Raw genomic sequence first — 14,219 nt, forward strand, 5'->3', positions numbered from 1 at the left:
GGCTTACAAAGAAGTCTATTAGGCCTTCCTAGTTCCTTATTGTTTAGGGTGAATGTTTGGGGGGTGTGGGAAAATGTTTTTCTTTTTTTCTTGATTATGTGGCTTCCTTGACAAATTAGAAATCACAGCTTTATTTTGCTGTGTGGTTCATCTGTATAGTTCTGTGATTATAAAGTTGATTTCTCAAGTATCTCTTATCCAAACCCCAAGTACACCAGGTTTCATTTTAAGCTATTGTTTCTTTGAATCATGAGAAATTGTGTTATCCATTGACCATGAGCCTCAAATAGTAGGTAGGAAAAGGCACCAGAACAAATCTGTGTTATTGTAGGTCTTTGACATTAGAAGTTGGCTCTGGCATTTAATCAGGGAAGAAGCAGATGCATAACGATCTATCTCATTCCTACTCCCCTAGGATACAGCAAGGTATTTGTCTTTTAGATGGGTAGGAGGTAGCATTTAATTCAGAAACAGGAAAAAATGGTCTGCGCTGAACTGCTTTGTACCTGTGAAGATGTAGATAGAACCTTCAAAAGCAGAGCTCTCATTTTCTACTTAATGGGAGTTTATTATCTATATTGTGCCAGGTACTGTGCTCTGTGTGACTTCACAAGTAACATTTTTCTTAGAGCCATACCCATGTCCTTTTAGTGCCCATAGGATAGAATAAGAAAATTTGTTTCTTCCCCATGCTGACTTCAAAAAAAAAAAAAAGGCCAGAGAGAGGATTTGTACCCTTACAATTGAAGGGGAAAATAAAAGGCATAGAGAAAATAATATACTTTAAAGTGAGACCAAAGTATTAACCTTAGGTTACTAGTTTTTGTTTTGATGAGTGGTGATTAGATGAGTGATTCAAATTTAGTGAAACCCCAGCAGCCATAGGTCACTTAAGTTCAGTCAAAACTTTCCTTTTTCATTCATCAGGTGGATTCCTTTGTACTTTTTCAGCTTCTGAGTTATTATTTGTTTGCATTTTCTTGGGCTCCTTTTTACCTCTTTGAAAATAAAGTAGCTGTTTGGGGAGGTCAGTCCCCACAGCTTGATCTATAGAAATCAAAACAAATCCTTCAGATTGTCTCTAGTCACAGACCCTCCTCCTAAATTACACTGTCACAGGAAGAGGATCTGAAAACGCAGCCACTTGAATGAGATATAGCTCCCCAAAAAACTTATATCAACATACCAAATTGAAGGAAGAAATGTGAAATTTTGTGACAAATATTGTTTAGATCTTGTGTCATGTTTTTAGCAGTACTATGATTTAGGTGTGAGGTAGGCTTGGCTAGAAAGAACCTAACATTTCCTAATGCCCTTAGTTTGAAATCTAACCAGTATTCAAGGATTTCTCCCTAAGGATTTCTCAAGTTTTCTTTCAGTAAAAGGCATTCTCCTATCTGAGCTTCCAAGAGCAGATTTTACAATACTTGGAGTTAATTTAAACTTGTAAGATCCTAAGTTGGGGGTAGTGGCTTTTTCCATACTCTAGACTGCCATACACAGAAATATTCTTTTATTTCCATTCATTATTTGGGCATAAAAATGGATCTTATTTTATATATCATTTTGAAGAACAGAAACATTAAAAAAACGGGATCCCTGGGTGGTTCAACAGTTTGGCGCCTGCCTTTGGCCCAGGGCGCGATCCTGGAGACCCGGGATCGAATCCCACGATGGGCTCCCGGTGCATGGAGCCTGCTTCTCCCTCTGCCTATATCTCTGCCTCTCTCTCTCTCTCTGTGACTATCATAAATAAATAAAATTAAAAAAAAAAAAGAAACATTAAAAAACACTCAGAAATCTATTTTTACCAAATTCATAATAGAACAGTTCCACTTGTACCTTGATGATTACTATGGCTTCTTGTTTAGCACTTTAGATGTAGTATTTGTTAAGTTCTCTCTTTTTGGCTCAGCCTTCATATAGAAAGTTCTAAAAGAATACCTAGCCCCCAGACAGCTCTTGTCCATTATAGTACACTGGTGATAAATGGAATCAATTTATTCCTGGTGGCTTTTTAATTAACCTAGAACTTATTTTTTTATAATCTTTTTTATTTATTTATGATAGTCACACAGAGAGAGAGAGAGAGAGAGGCAGAGACATAGGCAGAGGGAGAAGCAGGCTCCATGCACCGGGAGCCCGACGTGGGATTCGATCCCGGGTCTCCAGGATCGCGCCCTGGGCCAAAGGCAGGCGCTAAACCGCTGCACCACCCCGGGATCCCTAGAACTTATTTTTTTTTTATATGAAACAGTTCAACACAAAGAAATTTTCATTAATCATCAGCTGGGACTCCAGAAGCTGAGCCAGAATAGAAAGAAAAAGAATGAATATCTCTACCATACTGTCTCTCTCAATATTAATATTATTAATTCTACTATGCATAGTGGGAGCATAGATCACTCTACACAGGCTCAATAAGTTGCCTTAGGATCAAAGTCACCCAGAAGTTTTTGAATATGCTGACACAAATTTCATTGGTACTTTAAGAAGCCACATTCAACTGCTTATCAAATATTATTGCCAAGAACAAGGGGTTGCAAAGAGATTTGTCCATGCTGTAGCTTTTATATATTCTACTGCCTTCCAGAATTTTTAACAAAATTAGTGGAAAATTAACAAAGACTGCATCATAGTATTTTCTTAAAATATACTTTATTTTTTAGAGCAGTTTTAGTTTTATAGCAAAATTAAACAAGCACAGAGTTCCCATATATTGTCTGCCCCTACAATGCAGTATTTTAACTTCAAAATTTTACTTTTATGAAGATCACGACTTTATTGAGAAATAATAATACATATATCATCACATTTAGCTTTTTAAGGTATACAGTTCTGTTTTAGTATATTCATGGAGTTGTGCAGCCACAACCACCCTAATTTCAGAATTAAAACTTATTCTTAAATGATAGAATTAAAATACCATTTAGAAAATTTAAGAAAAAAATAACTCCCAAACTCACCATTCTAACCAAAACATTTCTCATTTTTTGTAAATTTTATTCTTTTTTTTAAACATCCAGATATTTTTACAAAGGATGATGACTATTCTGTACAGTTATTTAAAATTTTTCTGGTGAGAGTAGATGGCTCTGTCTCTTTAAGGCTGCTCACAGTGTGATGAAGTGTGCTGTGATTCTTACTGCTGTGTGTACACATGAAATTATTCCAACAAAGAAAATAACTTCATGGCTGTGTATGCTGTGGTGTGTTGCTTTCCACTAAGCCATCTCTTGGTATTTGAACATTCCGGAGCACTATTAAAGCTTTATACTTTTGGTCATTAGTAGCTGGTAGACATCTTTTATTCTTTCGTGCTAGGATGTGAGAATAAAAGATAAATTAACTAATGAGGCTAGTGTCTTCTTGGATGCTGCTGTCCCCTCAGTCTAAGGGCAGCCTCAGCACTGGGCATTGTGAAGAAGTGACTGAGCTAGCATCAGTGGGGGTACTGAGCAATGAGTATATAAAAGTGAACAACAAGAGAAAGATAGAGAAACGTAGGCATGGATATGAACACATTTACAGAAGTTTCACAAGTGGCCAAAAATTATATGAAAAGATGTTCTGGGATGTGAATGAAAACACTTCTTTTAGAATCAGGTTAAGAACATTTAAAAAACATTGGTAATGTTATATGCATTAAAGGATGTGAGAAATGGGATACTCATATGCTGTGAGAGTATAATTGATCAATCTTTTAAGAGGCTAATTTGATAGGGTTTATTAAGATTTAAAATGTCCTCTTTTTTTTTTAAGATTTTATTTATTTATTCATGAGAGACACAGAAACAGAGAGAGAGAGGCAGAGACACAGGCAGAGGGAGAAGCAGGCTCCATGCAGAGAGCCCAACGTGGGAATCGATCCCGGGTCTCCAGGATCACGCCCTAGGCTGAAGGTGGCGCTAAACCTCTGCCACCGGGCTGCCCTGAAATGTCCTTTTTAATTGGAGAATAACACTCTTAAGAATTTTGCAGAAGTAGGGGTGCCTGGGTGGCTTAGTCGGTTAAGTGTCTGTTGGTCTCAGCTCAAGTCTTGATGTCAGGGTTATGAGTTTGAACCCCACTTTGTGCTCCATATTGGCCATGGAGCCTACTTAAAAAAAAATTTACAGAAGTAATAGCATTATATATAAAAATACATGTGCAGAAATTTTCATTGAAGCCATATTTGCAGTAGCAAGAAACTATGCTCAGCAATAGGAAAATTGACTAAATAAATCATGGTTCAGACAGCCATTAAAAAGAACAAGGTTCATAGGTGTGTGTGTATGCTGCCCATTGTAGATGTGCAATGATATATGTGGAAAAAAATGAAAATTTTATAATCTCCCTTTTATTTAAAAGAAGTGTATTCTCACCTGGCAGTGGCAGTAGGCCCTAGGTGCACTGTCATTACTGGTCCATGGATTACAGGTGGGCCTAGTCAGTAGCTTCTTGAAGTCCCTTTGTCTCTTCACCCCCAAGTCCAGAATTGCATAGTAAACTGTGTTCCCAGAGGCTGCAGCATTGAGTGGTTTCCAAATCCTCAGCTTTACTATGCCACCTTTATCTTAAGGAATAGCTACTTAATTTGTGGGGTCCTGTACAAAATGAAAATGTGGGGCCACTTGTTCAAAAACTAAGAATTTTAAAACGGCACAAGCAAAACATTAGAACAAGCACTGGGGTCTTTGGGACCATACAGGTTATATGCCCACAACACTTACCTCCTAACCCAGGGGTACCCTATTACTGAAAGAGTGTGCATAGATAGTATCCCCAATTCTTCTTCTCTTTTTGAGATCATCTGGTACTTAATTCCATACAGGGCTATAGACCTTCTAATTCTTGAAACAAAACTGCTCTTTGAGCTGAAATCAAGAGTAACATTTAACCAACTGAGCCACTTAGGCGCCCCTGAAAAGACGTTTTTTAATGTGTGCATCACACTTAGAATGGGAGTACCCAGAGATGATAATAACTTCAAGGGATGGTTAGAATTTGATCTTATATACCATCTTAGTAAGGGGACAATAAATATTTAGAGATCTGACAAGGCAAAGGAAAGGGGCTTTGAATTTCCAGGGGTGACAAATTGTGGGAAGGCAAAATATATGGAGAAACTAATGAAAGATAAAAGCTAGATAGATTCTTCTGGTGCCATCTCCAGGCTGATAAGGATCTAAATTGTCTCCAGTCCTTAACTTTTGTCCTTCTTGGTAGAGAGGGGGAGGATAGGATGATACCTTTGTAAATGTATGTTAAATGTATGTCCTCGGTCTAGGCAAATAAAGGCAGGGCAGAGAGCTTTTCTTGTATCTTCTGCTCAATTGCCTTCAGCTCAAAATAATCCATATACTAAAGAGGCATATGCTGAAATGGCATAATCTACTATCCTACAGTTTCCTCTCTGGGCAGATGCAACCCCATCGGCCCATGATTCAAAACCTTGTGCATATTCAAAAAAGCTGCCCTCCTTCCGGCAGACACAGCTCTATGCCAGAGCACCTGGCCTGGCACTTAATGAGTGGTAGGCAAGCTGGGGTTCATTCACTTCTAGCATACTTGGCTGAACATCCTCATGCAGGGGGTATCCTGCATCATCCTACAGTCACCTTGCCTGGGGGACAGCCTGGCTGGTCCTTTGATGCAGTGGCAAGATAGATAAGCTAGAGTGTCCTTTCTTTTGCTTTTTAAAAATTTATTTATTTGAGAGAGTATGCATGGGGTGGAAGGGCAGAGGGAGAGCACGTCTCAAGCAGACTCCATGCTGAGCAGAGTCCAATGCGGGGCTCAGTCCCACAACCCTGAGATCATGACCTGAGCCAAAACCAAGAGTCAGATGTTCAACCTACTGCACCACCCAGGCGCCCTTGTCCTTTCTTCTTGATACAATAATCGAAATCCCTTGATTTGGGGTCCTTGAGTACCTAAGCTTCTCTGGTTTACACTTTAGGCTGTAGCTCTTGGCCCTTTTTTGGGTTGTTTTTGCTTTTATATATTTAAAATTCCTTTTCTTATGATTTAAATGGTTTATTATTGGGATAGGGCAGTCCATCTCCCCAGCTTCACTGAATGAGATGTTTTAGTAGTAGGCAAACATCCATTAGACTCTTCTTCCATCATTCTAAATTGGTGAGGTTTTAGGTCTCACTTCTTAAGTGAGATGAAACATGTTTAAACAAGGAAAAATTTCAATGAAATATACCAAGAGAAAAGTGAGTCATTGTAATCCTTATAGTCTTGTGATTATTGGCTACCTTTGCCTGGGAATAAGCCAGGAAAAGGTGAGGATTGAGGTAAATAAGGTCAGGTCCTAAGAAGGTTTTTTAAAATGGGTGCTGACATTAAAAATTAGGAAATTAGATTCTCTTCCTTTCCCATACCCACCAGAAATAAATAATGCACATACCAAGAGTTATGGGAGATGGAATCTGTTCTTATTCACCTTTGAAAATTTTGCATTTGTTCTTACCATGAAATTACAGTAGGGTAACAGAAGGGCCATGCTGAGTTGCTATACAACTGTCTTACCTTGGTATCCAGACTGCAGTAGTACCAAGGAATGGTTTAAAGTGGGTCAGAGACTATGGCAATGTACTTTATAAGAGCCTAAATCATCCAGAACCAATGACTAAGCTCCCATTTCTTTTTTAAACTCTTTATTACCTGTGTAAATGTTTTGTTTGTATGCATTTCTCTGTGTGGAGTATAAGCATGGATGTGTTTGAGTGTTCAGGTGTGTGTGTGTGTGTGTGCATGTCTGTGCACATGTTAGGAAAAGAGCTGGAAGTTAAAATAAGTTCAGTACTCATTATAGAAAAACATACTTTATTTATTTACTAGTGTAGATCCTCAGATTTGTTTCAGATTTGTTTGCCATTTCTGATGGCAAAGAGGGCCTATGGTTTTGAAACAGAGTTCAGTATTCCTGTGGCTCAGTATTGTAGGAACTTCCATATGAAATATTCCATATGATCAGATTTATATGCAAAGATAGATGTGTGCTTGCTCACCCTTTCTCTCCATAAATGCAAAATTTATTGGCATATGAGATTCTTACCCCTGGAAATATTTAAAGCAGATTGGAGGAAAATTGTCTTTGATTTTTATTTGAAAGCAAAACTTCCTTTTACCCTTCCATATTGCTTTGTTCCTGATAAAAGAATTGGTTCACTAGGTTAGCATGAATTAATAGGTGCTTATTTTACCAGTCAGGTTATATAAGCTTGACCACAAAGAGCAGTACCAAAATAACAGTAACTCAAATACAATAGAAATTTATTTCTATCTCTTGTAACAACCTAGGGGTAGACACCTCAGCACAATATGGTGACTCTTTGCATAAAGATGTCTGGGACCTAAGTTCTTTCTTGTTCCTTGGCCAACCCTCATGTGCGTTCTCCACCCATTTAGGCACACATCCTGGAAGTTCACTGTATCCCATTACCCAGAACTTAGCTGTAGACTTTTTAGCAGATAGCCAGGTATCCCACTAAAAATGGAGCTTAACATTTTATTAAGGAACTGGAGAATGGATACTGGGATGTAGCTGTCCCTCACTGTCACATTTGTCTTTGAATCATGCTCTCTGCTCATCACATTTTCAACCCAGAGCAGTTCTTATATGACATAATTAGCTTATTAAGCAGTTAGACATAAAAATTTGACTTTAATTGCAAATAGCTTCAGTTATCACAAGTCAATTTTGATTATTTACTAGTGGTTTCCAGTGGTACTATGTTAAAAAAGATTGTAGAGCTGTATTTGTGCTGAGCAGAAAAATAATGACATGATCAATAAGTGATACCTACCCTTAGCGCACAGGATAGGAGAATAATATCATGTGTTAGCTTTAGTCTTAATCCAGAGAACAGCTCCTATAACATCATAGAGTTCATCATATGTGGCACTGTTAGATATGTGTTATTTTTTTCCCCAGTGATTCATTCCACTGCCAGCAAGCAAGGGTGTAAAATGGGGGAATGGGCTGGGACTTTATGTATAGTGGAAATACCACTTACTAGTGGAAAGGAAGATTGAATTGAATGACCAATTGAAATAAATTTTTAGAACACACAGGTAAACCTTAGAGTGCCCAGAAAGCTGCCGTTATATGATCATATTCAGGGAAGAAAGGGTGAAAAATAGATTGGTAAGAGTCAATTAATTTTCTCCTTGCTCTGAACTTGTTTATATGCCTAAATTAGGTGTTTAAAATACAGTATATGTACTGCCTTGTTTTGCATTCTCTCTTTGTATCTTATCTCTTTAACCAGACTTAGCTCTTAAGAAACAAGTCTAAATGTGACACCCCTCTGTGTCCCTGACAGTTTCTAGCACATTGTACACAAAGAGGGAACACAGTAGATATTTGTTGATTGCTGGATTGCATGATGATCTAGTTAGCAGGGTTTCTTTTTTGTATTCAAGGAGTTTTCTCACTGCACAAGCATTACTATCCTCAATTTATCTTTCGGACACTGAGGTTGAAGGTGACTAAGTGAATTGTACCATTCTTCCGGTAGTTCGGAATGCATTATTGATTAGTAACAGAATTGACTAGCATAAATGGCAGTTGAGGATTTTCTTCCCCTCTTTCACCTGTGTTTTTCTGGCAGAAGTGAAGGACAATATTCAAGCTTCTCCAAGAACTGCATGATAAATAATTGCTGGATAAATTAATAGTCTCGTCTAGATGAGAGCAAAACAAGGGGCCAGATCTGGCTGTCCTGATTTTGCTTTCCTTGTTCAGGCCACTGGCGGGAGTCACCCTTGTTCTTGGTTCAGGTCCCAGCTCCTCCCTTTCTTGTCTGTAACTGTGGGTGAGTCATGGCAACCTTGCTGGCCCTCCTTTTTCCAATTGTAAAAGAGAGATGAGTCTCTACCAGATGATGACTTAGAGCGCCTCTGACTTCTGGGATGGAGGACCCTCTGGAAACATAGGGCATTGTTGTTGCTATGCTCTTTGCATGATAACTCATCTTCTTTTCTCGCCTCAACCAAATTTCCTGCTGAGGTAAGTAATGTGGAGTGGGGTTTTTTCTTTTAGCTCTTATTTCCTTTTGTGTATGTCTGGCCTTGTAAATGTGGTGAATAAATGCTATTATTATAACCCTTTTTGACAGCTCTGTAATTGTAATTCATTCTGAGCATCTTTTTAAGACAATGATGTGTATTGAAGATGCAGCTGTTCAATCTCATCTGCTTAAATTGACAGGAATTGTTGCAATCGTAGTCCCAGCAACTGTGGGAACTTCTGATCTATTCAAAGCCAAATAGAGGGATACACTCTGTGTGTGTGTGCATGCATGTGTATGTGTGTGGGGGAGGGGGGGCGGGCATGCACACATGCTTGCGGCCACTCTCCCCTAGTTTGGAAAAAGTGTCAGTGTGGTATTTAGAGGAGCATCATTTAAAATTGGCCTTTGCATAAATATGTAAATTATTCTGAAGTGAAAAAACTCTTGGATTTGTTTTCTGTGGTGAGCTAAGCTATATACCTTCTGTTAGCATTAAGAGGTAGTCCCTGTGTTAACCTGAAGTTGATTCCTGCCAGCATTGGCTGGGGGTTATTAGAATCCCTTTGGTCATCAGTTGTTGTTTTAGTTTGTTAGGGCTGCCATAAGAGAGTACCATGTACTAGTGGTTTACACAACAGAAAGTGTGAAAACAAATCAAGAACCAGAAATTCATTTCTTCATAGTTCTGGAGACTAGAAGTCCAAATCAAGGTGTTGGCAGGATTGAATCCTTCAGAAAGCTCTGAAAGAGAATCTGCTTCATTTCTCTCCCCAGAATCGAAGGTTCTGGTAGCCTCAGGTGTTCTCCGGCTAGTACAATATTCTCTCTGTGTTTTCAGATTATCTTCCCTCTCTATCTGCCTCTCTCCAGATTTCCCCTTTTTATAAGGACATGGATTAGGGCCCACCCTAATGACCTCATTTTAATGTGATGATTCTGTAAAGACCCTGTCTCTGAATAAGTTCACATTCTGAAGTCCTGGGGGTTAGGACTCCAAAGTATTCTGGGAGGGACAAAGTTTGATTCATAACAGATGTCTACTTGAATATGCAGGAATTTTCTTCTTATTGTGGCTACAAATAATTTGTTCCCCAAAAGGCTTTTGGATGATTGCAGGAAGATTCTCACTGGAAATATTTATCTTATACTGATAACTGTTCCTTTCACTTACTTTGGGCTATAACACAGAGCAATGAAATCTGCCATCTTTCTTGATACTTGGCAAGTAGTTGTAGTGGAGCCTAGTCTGCCTTATGACCTTCACTGCCCTGAATGCAACTTACTCATGTTATGAAAGAGATATAATACCAGGTCACTTCAGAACTAGATGAACTAAGGATGAATTCATCTAACTGAAGATGAATAGCTCCCCCCAAGTCCAGCTCTCTGCCCACCCTGCCTCTACCTCTTTGACTCCTGTTGCAAAGGGAGTTTTAATAATTCAATACAGTGCTCCTGGTACCAGAAAATTCCTTTGTTTGAGGATTCTGGTGGGCTTGCCCATAGTCTGTTAGGAAACAGAAATTTGAAAACTGTATCTAAGAGTAAGGGGAAAAAAATGAAAGGAATGGAGATAGTTCGATATGATAGAAATAACAGTGAACTGAATATTAGGAAAACAAGACTCTGATCAAGGTTCTGCAGGTAACTACAATGATCTTGGACAAATAAGTTCATCTCTCTGTCTCTCACATACCTTCCAGCTCAGTCATGTGATCCCAGGGTTGCCACAGGGTAAGAAGAGGTTCTTAGTAATGATTTAGGTCAGTGCTTAAATGTTGTGTTTGGTGAAATTTTAAATGGTGTTGGGTCAGAGATTGAGCATAACCTGTGAAAACATAAATGACTTTTAGGTGCACTGAAGCTTGCAGTATGATAACACTGCAGGTAAGTAAAAAGGAAGAAGAGGGAAGTAAAATTAGGGCAGTTTGGTTGTAAGAAATATGGGAAAGGAGACCAAAAGATTACATTTGAGTAAAAGAAAAAAGGAGTAAAAGCGCTCAGACACCTACCTGTGGGTGGGGCCTACAGCCACTTGTCTGGAGGGCCACCTCCACTCCAGCACTTTGATTAGCACCCACGCCCTTTCTTTATCAATGCTCAGCAGTATTTCTATAGCCATATACTTGCTCATCAGGTCAAATATCCTATACATGCAAGGAAAAAAGTAGTAAAATTGAAGGTTTCCCTTGCTTTCTGGGAGATTAGCACAGGGATCTAATTAGGAGTGTGTGTGATTTCTGGTATCTGTCCTTATGACTCTTGATTCTCCATTAACAAGCTCTTCAGCTTCACTCTCCTCCCTAAGAAACTAGACAGTGGAGTTTTAGTTGGTATATGCCTAGGGGAAAGTTGTTCCTATTTGAAGGAGTCACATAGCCTGCTGGAGCCTGTTGGACGAAGGGCACAAGCTTCACTGCCGCTCTCAATGTGTTGTGTGAGTAATACAGGATGTTGATTTCAAGAACCATCTGGATTGAAGACAAGACAATAAATTCATTTCAGTGAACTAGTAATTTTTTTTTTTACAAGCCTGGCTTTTGATTCTCTTTTGGAATCCCATTCTTTGAATTTAGGATCATTGGAGAAGGAGTTGGGGTGGCTGTAAGGCATGATAATTCACTTATTAAGTACTGGCTAGACCAAATAATAGTAGTGGCCAGCTGTGACATGCACTATCTTATTTGAACAAAGGACTCTGTGAGCCTGATGGAAGGGGGAAATTAGTTCTGCTAGGGGAGCATGGTCCCTGCAAGTTCTGCTTGGGGGAAGTAAGGGCAGCCATCCTAAAGTTGGAGCATGTTAGCTGGGTCTTAGCTGGAGAAGAGAAGACACGAGTTAGAGGCAGGGAGATTACCATGGACAGAGAAAAAAGTGATTTATTCAGAATCCAATCAGTAATCCAGTGTGTTTGGGGTTTAGGATTTGTAGGGAAAAGTTACAAGGCAAACCCTTGGAAAAGGGGTAGGTTAAAGGTAGACTATGAAAGATGTTGAATGTTGTGCCATGCTAGGGAGTTGAACTTGATCCAGTAGGTAAGAGAGAGACACTGAAAGTTTTTTGTTTAATTGAGGTTTAATTGACATCTAACATTATATTAGTTTCAGGTGTACAGGATGATTCCATATTTGTATATGTTGGAAAATGATTACTATAATAAGTCTAACATTTGCACCATATATAGTTACAGATTATTTTCTTGTGATAAAAACTTTTAAGATCTCTCTTAGCAACTTTCAAATATGCAACCACAGTATTATTAATTTTTTTTTAAAGATTTTATTTTTAGACCACATGTGCATGAGAGAGAGAGAAAAAAAGCAAGCAAGCACGCATGTGCTCACAGGGGCAGAGGGAGAGGGAGAAGCAGACTCCCTGCTGAGCAGGGAGCCCAATGCAGGGATCAGTCCCAAGACCCGGGGATCATGACCCGAACTGAAGGCAGACACTAAACCAGCTGAGCCACCCAGGCTCTCCATAATACAGTATTAACTATAGTCACAATGCTGTACATTATGTCCCCATAGCTTATTCGTTTTATAACTGGAAGTTACCTTTTAATCCCCTTCACCCATATCCCCATCCCCTCTCCGCTGACACCTCTGGCAACCACAAGTCTGTTCTCTGTAAGAGCTCAGTTTTTTGGAATTTTATTTCACTTAGGAAAATGCTCTCAGGATCCATCCATGTTGTTCCAGATGGCGAGATTTCGTTCTTTTTAATGGCTGAATATTTCATTGTATCCATATATATTACATTTTCTTTCTACACTCATCAGTCAGTGGACACTTAGGTTGTTTCCATGTCTTGGCTATTAAAATAATGCTGCAGTGAACACGGAGGTGCAGATATCTTTTTGACTTAGTGTTTCATTTTTTTCAGATAGATACCAAGACGTAAAATTGCTGGATCATGTGGTAGTTCTTTTTTTGGGGGGGTGGAGGGTAGTTCTATTTTTTAATTTTTTAGGAAACCTCCAAAAGTTTTTAAACATGATTAGATCTGCATTTTAGGAAGATCATTGCAATGTTTAGGAAGATATTCTAACAGCCCCATGGAGTATGGATTGGAATGTGCAAGACTGCAATCAGGAAAATGAATTTGGAAACTATCGGAATATTCCGGTGAAAAAAGCAAGACACATTACCTTAATTCAGGTGCTCATTATCTCTTGCTTGCTGTTAACTTCTACAGAAACTTCTGCTTGGGAGCTTTTATCATGGTCATATCAAGGTGAAGAGCTGCTGTCCTTTTTTTTTTTTTTTTTTAAGTTCATTGGTACTTTTAATTTTGTTTTCTTTCTCTAATTTTTAAATAGGTGACAGATTTCCAAAGGTCAAAAATTCGAGTTTAGAAAGTATAAAGAAGTCTTCTTCCCATCTCATCCCTAATGCCAATTTTTCCCTCCTTAAGATACCACTGTTTTTAGTTTTATACGAATCTCTTTAGAGATTTTTAATATGTATACAAGAAAATATTAATCTATAGTTTTTCCTTCCATATATTTTTTAAAGATTTTATTTATTTATTCATGGGAGGCACAGAGAGGCAGAGACATCGGCAGAGGGAGCAAACTCCCTATGTGGAGTCTGATGTGGGACTCAATCCCAGAACTCTGGGATCACAACCTGAGCCACCCAGAAGTCCCTCTTTCCTTCCTTCTAACAAATATGTATGCAGACATACTATTCTTACATTTTTCACTGGAGTATTATACTCTGAATGTCCTGAGTCTCAGAATGTCCCATAATATGGATTTTACAGATTCATCCCTGCAGTGTAGTTTCTGTGTTCTTCTGTTTCTTTAAATTGGTCATTGGATCAAGGCCGGACTATCAGATTTAAGTAGTTGTTTGTTTGTTTTGTTTTTGAAGACTACTTCATAGGAGTCCTTCCACCAGGGGGCAGATAATATCAGGTTCTCATTTTTTGTGTGTGGCTTCTTGTGCTTCCTTGGTTACATATTTAGCATTTTAATTTTTGCTCAGCTTGGAGTTTGATTTGGGGTATTGTGTGAATATTGGTTCTAAATTTATCTTTTTCCAGTTGGCTGTCAAGCTATACAAACAACATATATTGAATGGTTCCCCCCTGATTTAAGATGCCATTTTAAATTAATTAAATTCCAAAATGTATTTGGATTGATTTTCTGAACTTTCTGTTCTCATCTGAATCTGTGTATTCATGCAATAGTTTCATGCTGTTTTAATT

The 14,219-nt window shown here is 38.6% G+C and overlaps 1 protein-coding gene across 22 annotated transcripts in view; it reads left to right on the plus strand.

Annotated features, from left to right (window-relative positions):
* CRACD (capping protein inhibiting regulator of actin dynamics) overlaps positions 1 to 14,219 on the plus strand; it is a 279,581-nt gene that overhangs the window by 155,710 nt on the left and 109,652 nt on the right. Inside the window, exon 1 of one of the 22 annotated variants that reach the window (XM_077848100.1) lies at positions 8,798 to 9,004. The exons of the other annotated variants lie outside the window; for them this stretch is intronic. The gene's annotated coding sequence lies outside the window, so the exon portion shown is untranslated. Of the gene's footprint in view, positions 1 to 8,797; positions 9,005 to 14,219 lie in introns of those variants that run through there. 22 annotated transcript variants of the gene reach the window in all.

Source organism: Canis aureus, chromosome 14, assembly GCF_053574225.1.
Source record: "Canis aureus isolate CA01 chromosome 14, VMU_Caureus_v.1.0, whole genome shotgun sequence".
NCBI lineage: Eukaryota > Metazoa > Chordata > Mammalia > Carnivora > Canidae > Canis > Canis aureus.